At 41.6% G+C, this 15,597-nt stretch overlaps 1 long non-coding RNA gene across 1 annotated transcript in view; it reads right to left on the bottom strand.

The window, feature by feature from the left end:
• LOC109281882 (uncharacterized) overlaps window positions 1-15,597 on the bottom strand; it is a 149,876-nt gene that overhangs the window by 47,275 nt on the left and 87,004 nt on the right. Inside the window, exons 2-3 of the long non-coding RNA XR_009461351.1 lie at window positions 4,454-4,509; window positions 3,309-3,403 (exon numbers count right to left, since the gene is read on the bottom strand). This is a non-coding gene — a long non-coding RNA (uncharacterized LOC109281882). The remainder of the gene's footprint in view (window positions 1-3,308; window positions 3,404-4,453; window positions 4,510-15,597) is intronic.

Raw genomic sequence — 15,597 nt, 5'->3', positions numbered from 1 at the left:
TAAAACAAAACTACCTTTGTTCTGCAATATAAAAGAGAGAGGCAACCCTTCTGACCTATTTTTTTTTTGACTGAGGGAAAGAAATGCTCATTTAGTAGTGTGAAACTTTAATAGAAGTTAAATGAGAAGACTCTTCATAAAGATGGCACTTGTTAGAAAGATAGATGTATAGAAATAATGTAAGTGGTTATGAAAGATGCTATGAATAGTCCAGTAAAACATAAATATGATCGAAGTCATGGAAAAAATGTGATTTGATCTGCTCTGACATCTGAATGATATTTTGTAGATACATATGTGGATTTGAGAAGTTCAGGCTATGTACACAAACAATTCCCTCATCTTCCCATTTACAATGGAACATAGATCTTTCTTTTTCTAACCTGGAAAATACTGCAACAAATTGAGCATTCCTGGATTAACTGAATTTCTATGAGAAAGACACCTAAATGTTATTGAATGGATTTCAATAATTTGAGGATTTATCTGATCATCATGGGATGGAAAAGTAAAGGTCTTAGAGCTGATGTAATTTCCTTTAGGAGTAAACTTCTCAATATAAATAAGCTGAACTATTCAACATGCCAACAAATTAGGATAACTGGAAGCTTTCTTCACTTCAGGCTTCAGCAACAAAGGTAAATAATTTGCTTAGTGCCTAAAACCAAGACAAGTATTGGACATAGAAGTCTTGGGTTTGGGGTTTTTTTGTTTCTTCTCTCTCTCTCTCTTTTTTTTTTTTTTTTTTTAATGTCCACTATAGTACTCTGCAATGCAATACCTTAGGTTAAAATCATATTTTATTTTCTTGGACTTAATTTGGGAGCTGTAATGTAAAATTAAATCTCACATGGGATATACACCATAGATGATATGTAAATATTGCGGGTGGAGGGGCATACCACCACCTCTGCCATCCTTGCTACTGACATATACTGGGTCTGGCTGGGCTACAGCCTTGAGTCCCTGCTGTTAGTGCTGAAATTGTGCTGCCACTGGGCCCCGGCTCCAGTTGGGTTCTAGCTTTGCGCCCTACAGTCGGCACAGAAATCTAGGGGAGCACATGCCTCATTGGGTCTCCCCCACATTTCTCCTATGGTACACACCCACCACTCACCCACATTTCCAATTATAATTGTTAGTGGATTTTTGAGGCAAGAATCTATATCAATGGGAGTTTTTCCACTGATTTCAACTGAGCCCTGCAATTTGTCCATCCAAGTACTTGGGTTTTTTTTTTTTAATGATCTAGCACGTGCACAAGTTGATAAAAGTAATTTTAAAAAAGGGACCATGTGCGAACTCATGGTAGAGATCAGACTGCAGTTAATTTTTTGTGGGAAAAATATATGTGAATACAAAGTCCAGTTTATTCAGGCAGTTTTATATTGAAAAGTCACACTAGGGTGAAAAAGTTACAATTACAATAGAAATGTCTTCAGTATTTTAGATAACCCATGTTACCTAGTCTTATCTGTAGAAGGAGAGGGATAGGAAGCGAAACATCTTGGTCAATCTACTTGTATTTATCAAACTAAAGTAACCCACTTCACAAGAATCAATTCTCCCCTCAATTCCTTCCATAGCTATGACTTTTTTCCTGTGGGTGCTCTCTCATTACCCTTCTATTCCCATCATAAGTGGAGAAAACAATTGACTAAAAATTAAAACCAATAAGAAATATAATAGCTGTGGTGACCCTGACACAACATTAATGAGAGGAGTAACATGGAACCTTATTATCTCATCATCTATATGATGTAGTTTGGTCAACTGGGAAGCTGTGAACAGTAATCTAGCCTTACAAAATGGTGGGAAAAACAAAATGCCGTGACAGGTCTTAGTATTTAGTGGATCCAGCATTGGCAGAAGTGCCAACTACACCTCCTTAATTTTAGTTATGGAAGGAGTTACTGCAACTAAATTATATCTCAGAATGGCCAATAGAGAACCTCAAATGAGAAAGAGAGGAAAAGTAGCCACACAGAAACAACTATGCAACAAGGATATCTATTCTCTGCAACCTCCCACAGACACCTAAAATACACCATCCTAAGCTCTAGAAGTGGAGAGTTTTAGATACAAATGTAGACTTGACAGTTTGGAACGAAACATCTGAATTAGTCTTAGAGAAAGCTGTCACACTCTCCTAGTGCTTGAAATCTGAAAATGCTAAGGGGCCTATTCTTCTGTCATTTATGCCACATGCAGCTTGCTTTGGGTGTCATTTTAAAGCATGAATCATCTTGTCATTCCCAGTTTATGCAAAAATGAGCAAATCTCAGACTATTTTATAGTTGTACAAAAAAAAAACAAAAAACGGAGGTGGTTGTCTCCCAGGAGAAGTCATTTCTCCATACGAGATATTTGCAGGCATTCTTTCTTCCAAAAGTTCTAATTCCCCTCTCCCTTCCTCCTTCCTCTCAAAAAATGTACCTATAGAAACAGAATCACCAGAACCATGGAGATGTTAAAGTGAAGAATGCTTAGAATTGCTCTGTAACTCAGTAAAGGCAGTCAAATATGAAGACAGTGTTATTTGACAAAGTTTTGATTATAATCTCATACATATATTTATTCTGCCTCCAGTCTCTGTGGTGTAAAGGACCTGGACTTCTATCAGTTTATAGTCCCTGACCCTAGACATGAGAGATAGCTGCCCCAGGCTCATTCACCTTATGAATTCCCTACAGTGTCCTTTTTGCAATTAGTCCCGATCAGGACAATCTTCCATCCATATTGCCAAGTCCTCCTAAATTCCTGACCAGCTCTCTAGTGCATTCCCTCAACCTGTTGCCCTCACAGTTCATCTCATGGTACCTCTGCATTATCTTATTCCTTTGCCAGCTGCTTACATGTTAACTAAAGCTAGGAACAGAAATGACACAAACTGGTATAAGTGATTGGAAACCGGTTCAAATCTTTAACACAACAGGATTTCACTGCATGTGCACTTCAAAATGGCCAAAAATGTTTTAAGATTAACCTGGATGGATGTAGTATCAGACTTAACTGATTTAGGTTAAATTGGTTTATTGAACTTCTGTCCCAGATCTTCTCCAGGTTCAAGTTAACCCACAGTCCTCCAACATCCCAGGATGCTTTGCACATCCTCCACAAGCCCTCCTTTGCTGGGTGGGCAGGCTAGCCTTGGACCAAGTTGCATGCTCCAGCTGAACAGGGAGGTGTGGTCTAGTACCCCTTGGCTTCTGGCCTGGGCCACTGCAGGCATGTGACTGCATTTCCAGAATCAAAAGTGAACATCTGTTCACTTGCTTATTGGTTCAATCTATGAAGTTTAGACTAACCTGAGAATATTGAAGCAAGTCTGGCCCAGAGTTTTAGACTGTCCATGCTTAGCCTAAGACACTTTCGGCTTCCTTGAGGGTGGCCTGGTTTTGCTCTATTAGAGACAATGAAGCACCATTAATTCCACACATGAAAAACTATGAGGCTGGTCTTAAAAATATTTTTTTTCAAAAAATAACTATGAGGTTTAATTGTGGGGTTCTTTTTATTTGCCCTATAGTTTTTTGAGCCTGCAGGTCACACTGGCTTCCTGTTTTCAAGCTTCTCTCTCAGCAAGTTCCAGAAACTTTATAATGAAAGCTGAGATTCTTAGACAATGTAATGAGTCCAACATGTAAAGCTTTTTTCTTGTTTTTTTTTTAAATCTAAAGTCTCAAGTGTTAGCAATACTGCAGCTTCTTTGGGGCAAGGACCACCTTTTTGTTCTGTGTTTATACAGTAGCTACCACAGTGGTGTTCCAAGTTCTTCAGTAATACAAACAAATAATCGTCAAATTTCCTGGGACAGCTTCACTTTCATTTTCAAAGTTTAAAGGGACATGGCATCCATCTCCCTGAGATTGGTCAGTGGCTTCCAATTCATTGACTGTGATTGGGTAAGGTAGCCATTTTAGTTGATGAGAAAAATTTCACAAGGTTGAAGGAGAAATCATAAATTTAGAGTAAACCTGACCCATTATCCCTGACATCTCTCTAGAATCACAATGTAATTGAAATCACTGGTGACACTTCTTTTGAAGTATCTAACTTTAAGCAACAAGGTTTAACGATGTTCATCATCTTTGTTTGTATTCATATTAAGTATTTAAACCCAAGTGTAACCTGTCAAATGCTCTGCTGCTAAAAATCATCACTGCAAATAAATTATATTTATTCATAAACTTTGTACCTGCTAGTATTGCTTTCAGACACAATCTATATTGAGCAATAAGCTTAAATTCCAGTGCCATTAATGCTGACTTAATGAAAGCCATCAATGACTCTACTACAATATTGGTTTCATACCACACTATTATTTTAAAATAATATTCTTTATTATGCTTTGAATCTGATAACAGACCACTTGGAAGGTATTTACAAAAGGGATGAAGTCTACAATACTTAAATACCAGACATACTAGAAACATACTGAACATCTAATTACCTTCTGTGATGATCCCTTTAGATGCTGTATCTATGGTGCTATCCTTTTTAATAAACCTTTGAAAAGACAAAAAACATAAATACATGAATAAAACCATCACATTTAAATGATGTAATACAGCACCTGAGACTTTACTGTTACACATGCTAAGCCACTGAGGAGGGCATACTTAAACCCAATAACTGTACAGGCTGTCATATGATTTAACGATGTATTTCGTTTAATATCACAGGGCCTGGTACAGATCCACTGAAGTCAATTGTAAAACTGGTGGTTTCAGGGATAGTCAATTCAGGCCCATAATGAAATTACACCTAATTCTAGACTTGATAGGACAAATTCTGCTCTATGGATTGGTGGAGTTGTATTGCCTGACAGTAACAATAACTATCCAATAATTCAGTTAGTATTATATAATCCAGTGAAACGAAAATGAAACAAGAGCTACATTTGTACACTAATGCAGGGATTCAAGGCAACAAAACAGTGGATCAAGAACTACTGGTGCTGGTAGGGATAAGAAATATGGTAGAATAGCTAAAATACCATCACAACTGAAGTTCTAAGTGTGTGATGTTCAGGGAAAACAGAAACAAAGGCAAAGATGATGAGGGAACATTGTACATTAATGATATGGCAACTAAAGAAATAAGCAATAGCACCAGAACACAATAGGCAGGGTCAAAGTCATATTGGGGAAGGATTCTAAAAAGAAGTTCTACTGAGACAATGTTATGGGCAGCTAAAGGCCCCAAGAGGCAAAATTACATAAGAACAGATAGCTCATTATTATTGAAGAGAAAGTTACCATTAGGAATTGTGACATTAGATTTATCTAAACTGAAACCTTACTGTACCCAGCAGGGATGCTCCCCAACTGTATGCTACTCTGCTCTGTGTGTGCTACTGCCCAAACCACAAGCCATGTAGCTGCATTCATACAGTGCCAAGCCTGCATTACTTGTCAGTGATAGATGACTGATTTCTTCACTGAATAGTCAGTGACCTTAAAAGAGGTAATAGAATTTTATACTTGGTTTGGGCAAGCAGCAGGGACATGAAAGAAGAGCTCAGCAGAGAAAATATTTTTAAAAATTGTTGAGGACACAAAGTTGGGAGGCATTGTTAATACAAAGGAAGACCAAAATATCACATGGGAAGAACTGGATGACTTGAAGACTGGAACAAGAAAAAAATGGGATGAGGTTTAAAAGTGCTGGGTCATGTACTTCAAGACTTACATGGTCAACTGCAACAGCAGGACTGAACTCTATCTAATAGGTTCCTGCTAGTTCTATATTCCTGGAAGGGTTAAATAAAATTGTGGGCTGTGAAAAACAAAAAATTGAGCAAGTTGAATTATGTGTGTTCACAATGAGACAAACAGCTGCAAAGGTACTGTTTAATAGGGCATATTAAGCAGTTGCCCTTAACCTTGGTATTTCCTCATTTTGAAAGCTTAGCCATAAACATTCACCTCTGCATTATAGATTTTGTAACTTGGTTGTATATGCTATAGGTCTTAATGACAACACATAAACAATTTACCCAAATTGCATGTTTTATTATGTATTCTGTATTGAAATAATGTAAGTTACTCAAGTGGCCAAATTCAAGCCTGGTGCAAATAGGAAAAATTTTATTGAAAAAAAAATCAATGGGGTTTAAACTACTTAAGAGTCTTTGGATATGGCTAGAATGCCTCATAATTTTAACTTCATAATTCTGTACAGCTGGAATTTCCATTTCTATTTATTTTAATATGAAGCTTTGCACTGGTATTTTAGCCATTTATTTTGGATGGTTTTCACACAATGAAGTTTACTTGAATACCAGAAATACTGTAAACATGCTGAACATCTGGTAATTAAGTAAGTATATTGCACAGTAATCTCTATAAAACCTATATCTGTGGTGAAATCTTTTTTTTAAATAAATAGCTGAGAATGGAATACAACTATTAAAAGAATGAGAACCCACAAAGTGAAATATAACAACTATTATTTCTGTAATATGAATAAAATCTTTTAACTGTTCATTTATAACCAAGAATACTTAAAAAGATGAAATCACGGAAGAATTAAACCTGGCATTATATTAGGCATCCTTTTACAAAGGCAGAAATTTAGATTACAATTTTACTGAGACATGCCCCGAGATGCTTAAATATTCATGTATCAAGTTCACTGGAAAACAGTGGGTTCCCAAACTGTTCATATATTATGCCACATGCCTTAACATACCCCTACTCTTTCTAGTCCTTCCTGTTTAGCAAAAGCCCTCGATGGATAGTTTTCACTATACATTAATGTATGCATATTGAAAGCAACATCCTTCTGAAGAGCATCCTTATTCCAGAGCACACAACTTTTCAATTTCATCATTACTAAAAGATAAAAAAGAGGTAGTATCAATTAAACAGCAGTAGAGCTATTTAAAAATGAGGGTGGGGGAGCAGAGTAATCAGGACTCTGAGAATGCTTCCTCCTATATTTCTGCAAACATTCTGAAAGAACAGATATGTTTGGGCTTTTCCCCGTGCTAACTGCAAACCGCAGGTTTTTTTTGCAAAATTCACAATAACGTTTCTGCTGCCTCAGGATCCCCCAAACAAGGGTTTTTGAATCCGAAAGCTTGCTTAATAACTATTCTCCAACTATTTGGGTTGGTCTAATAAAAAATATCAGATTCACCCAAGGAACCTTGTCTGCCTCGTTCTTTTCCTGGGACTTCACTTACATCCTTCAGTTTGCTTGCTGTCTTATATTTTATTTTGAAGAAAATACCTCAGAGCAAGAGTTAAAATATTTTTGTCAGGTTCTCCATATTCACATTTGGAAAATCATTCCCATCTTTCCTTACAAAGAAATTTCTTTTCCTGTCATTTGCCAGCAAGCCTGATTCTTTAAATCAAATCATCAAAAAGTTTGTCCATTCACTGCCCAAATTTGAGTTAGCAAGTTTGAAAAGCTACCATCTATGCTGTTTCAATGTATGTATGGCCAGCTTTTATGCAAAACTCCATTTACACCATTAGGTTTTGGTCCCCACCGACAATTTCCTCACCATCAATGACATTTTGAGTTTCTATCTGGTTTTCCAATACCTTCACATTATTGCTTTAAAACCTGGTATATCTCAGCAGCTCATCCTGTATTTTAGTAGACAATTTTCCTTTCCCCTCATAATCCCTTAAATCTTTATGGCTTTTAAAGAGTTGATCAATTTCAGGATAGCCTAAGAGTTGTTCACCATCTGTCACATGAAATGTGAGCTTAAATGGCATCAAATGCCATTACAAGATCCCCATTTACCCCCAAGCTGTCCAATTTAGTGCCACCATCTTCCAGAATTGTTTTCACTAGGCATGTAAAAGTAAGGAGCTTTAGGTAATGCACATTAAATCTAGTACCTCCATTGTGAGGTACTAGAAAAATGTGTATTAGCCTATTTTAATGTGTATTAGCTGAAGAGCATGGTTTTTTGTGATGTTTTAATGTGCATTAAAATAGGCTAATGCACATTAAAGTACACATGTAGACACACCCACGGAGTTTCTCTTTTTCGCTGCTGTTGGATACTAGGTAGCAAATCTGTGGCTGTGTCTACACATGAAGCTTTACTGTGCAGTAGACTAATCTGCTACAGAGTTAATTATCACTGTCTACATGTGCAAGTTCTTACTGCACAGTAAATGTAACTACATGCATATACAGGTAGTAAAATTTACTGCACAGTAAAGTCAAATAGCATTAATTGAATGTGTAGAGGTGCCCTGTTTTCATGCAGTTTTGGGAAGAAATATATTTGATTGTGAATGAAATATACAACAGTACTGTTGCTTTGCTTGCAACGTTTTAGCAAGGGGTTGCCTTACAAATGCTCACCTCACATATGCGAGATATTGACAAGCCAAGCAGCCTCCTTCTCCTAGTATATTATATATTATATTATATTTGTCTAATCTGTCCTCCTCTGCCCTCAAAATCCATCAGTAAGTTACTTCCTCCCCCAATTCAATCCATATGTGACAATTTTCCTCTGAAATTCATCAAGCCTTTTATATGTTCCAGTAGCTAGACAGAGAGTGATGTCAGTGGCTCTTACTGCAGTACCAGAGCACAGGGATTTTTCTGCAGCCTTTGCTCTGTAATAGGCAGTCAGGTACAGTGCATGGTCTTGCTAGTAGTGGACTGACGGGTGAAAGAAACAGGCCCTCCTCCTTGTTTGCTGAGATGGGTAGGTCTCCCCTGAATCCTGGCAGTCACCTCTAAAATACACAGTGACTTGGGAGGTGGTGTGGGGGAGTGAAGCAAAACAAGAACTCAATTTTCCCCCTAGTTCTTTGCATTCTGGACTGCGGCTATGCTGGTAGACATTGGCAGAAGTGGCAAAACCAGAAGTCATGAATTGAAGGACTTTGGTTCATTTCAGCAGGGGATTTAGTTCTACTTTCTCTTTTTCAAGAGAGACAGCCCTGCCAAGAGGGGTGGGAACATAATGTATCTTTTTGGGTCTCTTAAGCAGCACTGGAAGAGAGGAAGGAACAAGAGATGGGATAGTTTGCATTGCTGCAGGTGCCAGCACTGCACTTGATATACAGCAGTTCCCTTTCTGACTAGCTGGCTAAGTTCTAGTCACAGCCAGCCTCAGCACTGAGGACTGCACTTGAGAAACCTTTTTTCTGCCTGCCCAAATATAACTGATCTCTGTCCAGTACAACCAGCCACATATGTACAGGGACAACCTAAGGATTTTGGCAGGATCAGTAAGCTTGTTCCCTAGCTCATGTCCCAAAGTTAGATATGTGTATGAGCATACAAAGTGACTTACAGCCTTGTTAAAATGTTACACTTAGTGTGTGTTATATTTAGATTGCAGTAAGCATTAATGTGACTCTGAAAGATTTCTAAATACAGATCTGTAACAGAGAGCCAGAGGCTCTTGTTATTTCAAGGAGAGAAACTCCAACAGCTAAGGACCACAGGCAAAAGAACAAGCACCTGAACAGGGGTTAGCTGCAAAAGAATAGATGACTTGAAAGCCAAAGGGCTGCAGTTAACTATCTGGTAGCTAGCTGCAGAGCAATAGGCTAAAAGATCAGGGCTCCAGGTAGGAAGGAGAGTAACAACTGCAGCAGCAAAGAGAATACTAGTAAGTTGGTATTAGGCCTAGGAGCACACCTGCAGCAGGTCAGGGGAATACCTGACCAGAAAAGAAGAGCTCAGGGAATATAAGTCTAGGTCCTGGGGCAGAGGGGCTAATGCAACCCTGAACTCCACAGAGGGAAGAGCTGCTGCCAGCCTGGCAAGGACCAAAAGCAGCAAGCCAGACCAGAGAGTCAGCAAGTGGGGAGGTGGCCTCAGCAGAAGTATGAGGGAAGAAGAAAGCTGTTTAAACTTAACAGGGTATAAATCTGCTCTTGAAATAACCCAAAACACATCTTGCCTAGTTGGCATCAAACTTCCATTTTTCAGTTTTAGTATTCAGTAATTACACTTCTGAATGGAGGAAATACACTTGTTCTTTTCTTCTCTTAGAGTATTTAGGTAGTGACAGTTGTTAAGGCACATCAGAAAAATCTGTACATTTATTAGGGCACTCTGACATGTGCTCTGACCCGTTCTGATTAGAATGCGTCAGAGCAGACTCAATTCATTGTGCTGCAACATCTCATATATTCAGTGTCTCTGCATTTCAAAATGGCATCAGGGGAGCTTTAAAGCTCATCCAATGAACAGTGCCATAGCAATGAAATTTGGGGTCTGGGGCAAAGCTGGCAGTGGCAGCCTGCCCTTGCCCCGTGCACAGATCTGGGAGGCACCCTGCCCCCCCCCCATGCTTGCCCGGGAGTGCAGGCAGTGATGGGAGCTGCCCCTCCCCCATCCCTGTGCCCCCACAAACAAGCCGTTGGCAGCTCCTCCTGTGCCCTGCCCTGGCAGGGCGGTGCCTGTTGGTGCCCCTTCACTTTGGCACCTGGGGCAGTTGCCCTGCTCACCCCACTTTGCTACAGCACTGCCAGTAAGCTTCAGTTAAAGTGTTCCCACCAACATTTTGAAATGTGGAAGACTGAATACACGAGACCCAGGAGGACACAGGAAACTATAGGCCAGTTAGTCTTACCTCGATCCTGGGTAAGCTTTTTGAGAGAATTATCCTGGTGCATGTCCACGAGGGGCCAGGAGGGGAGATTATGCTTAGGGGCAACCAACATGGGTTCATTAGAAGCAGGTCCTGTCAGACCAACCTGGTGGCCTTCTATGACCAGGTCACAAAATCCTTGGATGCAGAGGTAGCAGTGGACGTAGTCTTTCTGGACTTCAGGAAGGCCTTCGATACTGTCTCTCACCCCATTCTCATTAAAAAAGTAGGGGACTGTGGTGTCGACACCTACACGGTCAAATGGGTCACTAACTGGCTGGAGGGCCGCACCCAGAGAGTGGTGGTGGACGGGTCTTATTCGACCTGGAGGGACATGGGCAGTGGGGTTCCACAGGGCTCGGTCCTTGGGCCTGCACTGTTCAACATCTTCATCAGTGACTTGGACAAGGGGGTAAAAAGCACCCTGTTCAAATTCACAGACAACACTAAGTTGTGGGGGGGAAGTGGGCACGCTAGAAGGGAGGAATAGGCTACAATCAGACCTAGACAGGTTACAGGGGCAGACGGATGAGAACAGGATGGGTTTCAACACTGACAAGTGCAAGGTACTGCACCTGGGGAGGAAGAACCAGCAGCATACCTACAAGCTGGGGAACTCCCTTCTTGTCAGTGCAGAGGCAGAAAAGGATCTTGGAGTCATTATTGATGCCAAAATGAACATGGGCCAACAATGTGGGGACGTGGTCAGGAAGGCCAACCGTACCTTGTCATGCATCCACAGATGCATCTAGAGCAGGTCCAAGGAGGTGATCCTCCCCCTCTATACGACACTGGTCAGGCCGCAGTTGGAGTACTGTGTCCAGTTCTGGGCGCTGCACTTCAGGAGGGATGTGGACAGCTTGGAGCGGGTCCAGAGGAGGGCCACCCACATGATCAGGGGGCAGCAGGGCAGGCCCTACGAGGAGAGGCTACAGGACCTGAACCTGTTCACCCTCCACAAGAGAAGGCTGAGGGGGATCTAGTGGCCGTTTACAAACTAGTCAGAGGGGACCAGCAGGCATTGGGGGAGTCCCTGTTCCCCTGAGCACTACCAGGAGTGACTAAAAATAACGGTCACAAGCTGGCAGAGGGTAAATTCAGACTAGACATCAGGAGGCACTACTTCACTGTCAGGGTGGCTAGGATCTGGAACCAACTTCCAAGAGAAGTGGTGCTGGCTCCTACCCTGGGGGTCTTTAAGAGGAGGCTGGATGAACACCTTGCTGGGGTCGTTTGACCCCAGTGCTCTTTTCTGCCATGGTAGGGGGTCAGACTTGATGATCTGCTCAGGTCCCTTCTGACCCTACCAACTATGAAACTATGAGATACTACAGGTGTTTTAATTAGAGTGGGTTCCAAAATTAGAGTGGGTTCTAATTAAAAACACCCCCGACCCCACCCTGGAGTAGGTGCCCTAATCTATTAGAGTAAAAAAGTCAGTTTCTCCTGTTGCCACTGAGAGAAAAGTCTGACTTCTAGGTCAGAAACTCTATGGGTCACTTTCTATTTACATACCAAAATAAGTAGCCAGAATGCTGGGTAACAAACTCTTACAGCCTTATTTCCCTCCCCCTCTCCATATCCTCCCCTCCCCACCCAAAGGAGTAATGATAAGAGCTAAGCCCTTCTGAAAGTCTGTCCCCAGTTGTGGTGGCTATGCATTTGAAAACTTGGCCCCGAGATCTTCCTGAATTATGGCCTCTAGGAGACTATAGCACTTTAAAACATAGTTTAGAACAATCCTCCAAAACCCCCAAAATAAAGACATTTTCCAACTCTGACATCTATGAAAAAAGCTTCCAGACCAGCATAATGCAATTCTTTCTGTATGCTACACCACTACTTTCAAAGATGCTAATAGGAAAGAGAGATAATAGCTAGTTATGCCAAAACTGAAGATGAGTGAATTTATTTAATGAAATTTGTCTTGTTTCTGTTCATGAATCATCTGCAAAACAGACAGATTTCTTGAATGAATTTGTTATTCTAAATTTTTCACTTATTACTTTTGTGAATAGTCATTGGTTTGCAGGTCAAACACTGAATATTACAATCAGATAGATAATTTCTGCTGTGAATTATGGAAAAACTCATACAATTACTTAACATACAATGAATTTTGAATTGTACATTTGGCAATTCATGCTGCATTGGCCTGATTACTTACATACTGATAACTAACCAAGACACAGAAACAGCTTAATGTAGCTTACATCAGTAAGGAACACTGCAAATTTTGCTTATAAGACCTGTTCTACAATTTGAAGTTTACTTTTTGGCAAATACTGAAGCACATAAGCTAAAAATTCATCTTCCACAATAATCTGATCTAAAGAACTTGAGTGCTCAAAAGTTCCCAAAAACCAGAGAACAAAATCAAAATTAGCCTTTCATCAACAGGATCCATTGTTGGAAGAGGGTAAGTGGCATTTCCACTGCTGCTTTCCTAGCAGATCCTCCAGAAACTGGGGAAGGCAGATCCAAATGTGGCTTTGTTAATACCGTGAGAGTTAGAGTTATCATTTGTGTACTTGCAGCAACATATTTTCTTAGTGGTCACTAGCAAAACTGACTTGCACTGGTGCGGTTTTCCTGTCTGAAACTGGAATAAGCTGCTCAGCTGTAAATTGTGCCTTTGCCTCTGTGCACTAGAGATTTTCATCAGTTCTGTCATGCTAATGGGAATCAGAATGGAGGCAAATCCCCTGCGTAGGCACGGGCTTTAGATACAAATACACAGGGATTTTGCTGGTGGTGGCTTAAGAAGCAGTTTAAAAAACTGAATGCTTTGCCCATGATCAGTCCTGGGCCTACCTTGGTCATCTCCCAAACAGCTGACAACTTGATTAGGGACAGACATTACACATAAACTAGTTTAAGTGATCAGAAACTGGTTTGAACCCGTAACAGAACAGATGTTCAGTGCACATAAACCAGTTTGAGAATGGTTGAAACCGATTTGAAATAAACCTGGTTGAATGTAGTATCAGACTTAACTGATTTGGCTCAAACTGGTTTATGCAATGCCTGTCCCAGACCCCTTGCTGGTGTAAGATAAACCAGAGACCCCCAGAATCCCGACATGCTCTCTGGGCAAGGCAGGGCTCTCTGCTCCACAGCAGGGCTGGCCCCTCCCCTGTGTTCCCTGGCTGCAGCCCGCCCCCCCCCCCAACCAATACTCCATGCTAACCAGGAATTCCCCCCTCCCCTCTGACTTGCTGAGGAGGTGTATTAGCTAGCAGACCACATGCTGGCTACCCTCGGTGCTGAATCAACAGGTAGAATCAACAGGCAGAAATCAACAAGTAGCTGGTAATGTCCCTCTGCTGTTTTCTTAATTGTGTGATAAACACTGTTATCAATTCCCTGCTGGGCTACTTAGAGAGCCTAGCCATGCCCCCCCATCAGCTCCATGCTGTGGAAGGAAAAGGAGGGCTGCTTTGGCACTCCCCAGCTTCTAGTCTGAGCCACAGAAGGCATGTGCCTGCATTTCTGGGATGTCTGTCTGGTTACAAAACTGATTTAGGCTGGCCAGGTTAGACTAACCTGCAAAGATTGATTCAGGCTCAGACTTTTTGAATGTCTGTCTTTAGCCCTTATGTTGCCATGCCATTTCTGCCATGTGCTTACTTACTAAAGTTCTGCTAGGAAAAGCTGGTGCAACTGGAAGTGGAAATAACCCAAGATACATAGGCTAAGACAGAAGTGGGTCAAATATGGCCTGTGGGCCAAATCCTACCCATGGAGCAATTTTGCTAAGCTTGCAGTGGGTCCCTCAGCCCTAGCTAGCCCAGGCACCAGGGCAGCCCTGGTCATGGAGTGTCCAGGTGCACAGTGGGGCTAGGGCAGCATGGCTGTTGGAATCCATTTCCTAGGAGCCCTGGCAGCAGTGCCAGCTCCTTCTGGCTGCTACTGATGCCAGCCCCAGCCCCATTTTCTGGGCACCATAGAGATCTGCCAGAAGCTGCATTGGGCAGGGTGCTCCACTAGGCAGATGTGATCAGAGCACCCTGCCTGTGTGGCTCCTGGTGGGTATCTCCATTGAGATCCTGGGATCTTGAAGCATAGACAATGTGGGGCCAGGCTGGGGCAGAACTGCAATCTGTTCTATGCATGCTTCAGTCCATGGAACCCAAGCCTATTGCATGGGGTTTACAGGTAGCAGATCGCAGCTTTGCACCAGGCCTTGATTCCATGCTGTCACCACCCTGTGACCTGCTGTGATCCCAGCCTTGCCCATTCCTCCTGCTCTTGAACACTGTTCCCAGCCCACCTACAGCCCCATCCCACATAGGGAGTTCTGACAAGTTGTTGCATGGGGACAAGGTTCTGACCAGGTCCATGACACCTTAACAAAACTCCTTACATGGCCTGCAGGCCCAGATAATTGCCCACCCCTGGACTAAGAGGTCAGAAGCATCTGTCATGCTCTTCTAGTCTCACCCCCTTCTTCCCCCCATGGCAGGCTGTAGATCTTCACCTAGTGATTCCTGCATCAAGTGCAATAACTTGTAGCTGACCTAGAACATCTCCAGGTCTTGCTCTAGTGAGTTTTACAATTTGATGCAGGGTGAACCATCTTGTTAAACAAAATACAAAGATAAGACTTGGGAAAGGCCTTCTTTCTTAGGCTCAATTTAATTCTGATGCCTATTGAGCCTGCCACATCAGTGCCCTGGTTTACAGTATCTAAATTTAATTTACAACACATTCAGTCCCAAATATAAGAAAAGCCCATCTTTAAGAAAGGGAAGAAGAAGGATTTGGGGAACTACGGATGGGAAATATCATGGAGCAGGTGCTCAAGGAATCCATTTCTAAGCACTGGGAGAAGGTGGTGGTGATTAGCAACAGTCAGCATTGATTCACTAAGTGCAAGTCACTCCTGACCAACCTGATTGCCTTCTGTGGTGAGATGACTGGCTCTGTGGATGTGGGAAAAGAAGTGGATGTAACATACCTTGACTTCAGCAAGGCATTTGAAATGGTCCCCCACAATATTC

This window comes from Alligator mississippiensis, chromosome 4 (assembly GCF_030867095.1).
Source record: "Alligator mississippiensis isolate rAllMis1 chromosome 4, rAllMis1, whole genome shotgun sequence".
Classification (NCBI taxonomy): domain Eukaryota; kingdom Metazoa; phylum Chordata; order Crocodylia; family Alligatoridae; genus Alligator; species Alligator mississippiensis.
The sequence above is the reverse complement of the archived record's forward strand: the minus strand, read 5'-3'. Positions and strand labels throughout refer to the sequence as shown.